Genomic DNA, 4,489 nt, shown 5'->3' on the forward strand with positions numbered 1-4,489 from the left:
AAGAGCTTGAAGGGGCTCGAGACCCCATATGTACAACAATACCAAGCAACCAGAGCTTCCAGGGACTAAGCCACTACCTAAAGACTATACATGGACTGACCCTGGACTCTGACCTCATAGGTAGCAATGAATATCCTAGTAAGAGCACCAGTGGAAGGGGAAGCCCTGGGTCCTGCTAAGACTGAACCCCCAGTGAACTTGACTGTTGGGGGGAGAGCGGCAATGGTGGAAGGGTGGGGAGGGGAACACCCATAAGGAAGGGCAGGGGGGAGGGGGATTTTTGCCCGGAAACCAGGAAAGGGAATAACACTCGAAATGTATATAAGAAATACTCAAGTTAATAACAAAAAAAAGTAAAAAAAAAAAAAAAAATCACCCAACACCTCAAAATTCATAATGGCAAAAGCCAATCTTGTATTTGCATATGGAATAGTCAAATCTGAATCAGCCAGTAGCAAGGCTTTCTACTACTACTACCAAATTCTAGGGGCTCATTGTGATGCTAAGAGCTACTTAACATGTCTCTCTACCTTCTCATTTCTGCTTAGCATGGGACTTTTCCTTCTTCTTCCTTTCCATAAAAAGCTCTGGACACCTTTGTCAGTCCCTATTACTGAGCAAGAAAGGTAGCAGAAATAATTTTGGTACATTCCAACGAAGGGGATGAATCAAGACTTGAATTTTCTATTCCAAAAAGATGAATTCCCTACTTGTATTTCTACATATGTTCTAAGTTTCACTACAACATGAGATTAAATACCAGAGCTGTGCTTCTTCCCTGATAATCTTTCAAAACCCAGCTCATTTCTTCCACATGAGAAGAAGACAGAACCACTGCATTTCTTGGAGGATTTAAGAAACATAGTTTCAATAATGCTGTAAGCCTTGGGAATTATTTTTAAGACAAGCTGGTGTAGGGATCAAAATAAAATATCTCCAAGCTGTTTGTTGTTTTGTTTTCCAAAAATTGTGGGTTTTGGTTTTGGTGGGTTTTTTTTTCTTGAGATAAGATCTCACTTTGCAGCCTTGGCTGGCTTGGAACTTGCTATGTAGACTGAGCTGGCTTCACTTTCACAGAGATCTACCTGCCTCTGAGTCTTGAGTGTTGGGGAATTAATTGTGTATATCATCACATATAGCTGGAATTATCTGGAGTAAAGGTAAACCTTTTTCTATATTGTCTTAATTAGGTTTACTATTTCTGTGAGGTGACAGAATGACCAGAGAAACTTATCAAAAAGAAGCCTTTTATGGCGTAATGGCTTACAGTCAGAGGATGAGTGCATTGTCATCATGGTGGGGAGAGTGGCAGCAGATAGGAAGAAATTGTGTTTGAGAAGTAGCTCAGAGCTCACAGATGATCAGCAAGTTTCAGGCAGAGAGAGGATGTGAGTGAAGGTGGAAAGGAGGGAGGAAGAGAGAAAAGGAGAGAAGGAGATGGGGGAGCAGTCTGGCATGATCTTTTGAAACCCCAAAGCTTTCCCCAAGATATGCACTCCTCCAACAAGGCCACATGTTCTAATCCTTCCCAAACAGTGCCACTAATTGGGGACCCAGCATAGAAAATTATGACCCCAAGAGGGCCATTTTCATTCAAATCACTACACATGAGTTCATCAAAATCTCTCACCAACTCTGTTGCCTGGCTTGAATTGCAAACTCTCCTTTCAGTGATAAATACACATCGCAGATCACAGTCTCTAGCAAATTGTTCATTTTCCTCAACCACAAAGCATTTTTAATTTGCTACAGCATATTATATAACAGATACATTTTGAAAACATCTCTTAATGTATAGTATACAGGAACTGTGAAACAGGAATTGTTTTCTCGTACTCATACACAGGATGTCTTATCAAAATAGCAACAACAAAACCCCAAAGAGACAACTTTGTAACTTTGGACTCATGATTTCACCAACAGAAAGATGAGTCTAAGTATAAAATGATGCACAATGTAAAAACCAAACACCTATGTACAGAATGTTGTTTTCATTAGTAAAAATTCTTATAACAACAAAAGCAAGGCCCATTAGCAGCATTTCCTAATGAAGCTCGCACTAAAGAGCATCAGTTAAAAGACTCACCTCCAAAAATAATTCTATGTATCATTAAATCTGAAATTAAAAACAAAACCAAAAAACATTCTGCGCTCAGCAGCCTAAAAATCTATTCCTCTCTGGAGAGTCATATTAAGCAGTGAATTACATATCTTTCATTCCCAGGACTACTTGCTGAGGCATTCTAGCCTAATGATACTTTAAAGGAGCTAAAATGAACAAATTTACATAAAGCCAGGTCCTAAAGGGCTATTGGAGCTCAAGGTTTATTACTTTTATTCATTCAACAGTAAACATTTAATGAGTGTGTGTTATTTGCTGTTTCCTAAGGGTATTTCTAGTTGTTCATATAATCATATATATATATATATATATATATATATATATATATATATATATATACACACACACACATACACACACACATATATATATATGTGTGTGTGTGTGTATGTGTATTATATACAATTATATATATGGCTGGAGCTGGAGATGTGGTTTAGTTAACAGTGCCCATGTTTAATCTAGATACTTATTAGGTGGAGGCAAGAGGATCAGAGGTTCATAGTCAGCCTTAACCCTATTGTAAGTTTCAGGTTAGCCTGAGGTACATGAGAGTCCCACTTCTCTCTCTCTCTCTCTCTCTCTGTCTCTCTGTCTCTCTCTCTCTCTCTCTCTCTCTCTCTCTCTCTCCCTACCTCCCTTTCTCTCTCTCATATCTTTGTCTTTAGATATAAGAGATATATATGCATCTATAATATATTAAACATTATACATAATTAATAACAAATAATAAAAAATAGAAATAAACAAATATTTAATAATAAATAATTAATTGTCAAAGAAGCCAAAAATATACAATGTAAAAAAGAAAGCATATTCAATAAATGTTGCTGGTCTAACTGGATATCTGTATGTAGAAAAATGAAAACAGACCCGTATTTGTCACCATGAACAAAGCTCAAGTTCAAGTGGATTAAAGACCTTAACATAAAACCAGATACACTCAATCTAATAAAAGAAAAAGTGGGAAAGAGCCTTAAAATCATTGGCACAGGTAGAAATTTCCTAAACAGCATTCCACTGGCTTAGGCTCTAAGATCAAGAATTGATAAATGGGACTTCATGAAACTGGAAAGATTCTTTAAAGTAAAGGACACTGTCAGTAAGACAAATCGGCATCCTACCAATTGGGAAAAAATCTTCACTAACACCACATCTGATAGAAGGCTAAAATGCAAAATATATAAAGAACTCAAGAAGCTAACCACCAAAATCCAAACAACCCAATCAAAAACATGGGGTATAGAAATAAACCAAGAATTCACATCAGAGGAATCTCGAATGGCTGAGAAGCACCTAAAGAAATGTTCAAAGTCCTTAGAAATGAAAATCAGAACAACCCTGAGATTCCACCTGACACCAGTCGGAATGGCTAAGATCAAAACTTCAGGTGACAAGACATGTTGGCGAGGATGTGGAGAAAAAGGAATGCACTTCCATTGCTGGTGGGATTGCAAACTGGTGCAACCACTCAGGAAATCAATTTGGAGGTTCCTCAGAAAATTGGAAGTAGACTTACCTAAAGACCCAGCAATACCACTCTTGGGAATATACCCAAAATATGCCCCACCATGCTACAGGGGCACATGTTCCACTATGTTCATAGCTGCCTTATTTTTGATAGCCAGAGGCTGGAAACAACCCAGATGTCCCATGACCCAAGAGTGGATACAGAGAATGTAGTTCATTTACACAATGGAATACTACTTAGCTATTAAGAATGAGGACATCCTGTGTTTTGCAGGCAAATGGATGGAACTAGAAAATATCATCTTGACTGAGGTAACTCATACCCAAAAGGACATGCACAGTATGTTCTCACTAATAAGTGGATATTAGCTAAAAGAAAAGTACATAATACCCAAGATACAGTCCACAAAACTCAAAAAGTTCAACAAGCTGAAAGGCCCAAGTTAGGACACCACAGTACCACTTGGGAGGGAGAAGAAAGCAACAACAAGGGGAAAGGGAGGGAGGGGCAGGGGAGCGAAAGGGGGGGGGAGAGGGGAACATGATCTGGTATTGGGTGGGGGAAAAGTGCTGAAGCCCTAAGAGCCAGCAGAAAGAATGGAAGCAGGCAACCTCGGGAGGAAGGAGGTTGGGAGGATGCTCTAGAATGTACCAGAGACCTTCGAAGTAAGAGATCCTTAGGATTCAAAGGGTGGGGATCCTAGAGGAAAGGCCCTACAGTGGGGAGAGGGAACTTATTGAATTCCCCTCCAGCAGAAGACGAGTCATCAAGTGAGTGATGGAGTTGTTATCCTACAGTCAAAGCTCTGACCCATAATTCTTCCTGTCTGAAAGAAATACAGGGATGGAAATGGAGAAGAGCCTGAGGAAAAGAAGGTCAAGAGACAGGCCCAAAGT

This window comes from Rattus rattus, chromosome X, assembly GCF_011064425.1.
Source record: "Rattus rattus isolate New Zealand chromosome X, Rrattus_CSIRO_v1, whole genome shotgun sequence".
In the NCBI taxonomy this organism is placed as follows: domain Eukaryota; kingdom Metazoa; phylum Chordata; class Mammalia; order Rodentia; family Muridae; genus Rattus; species Rattus rattus.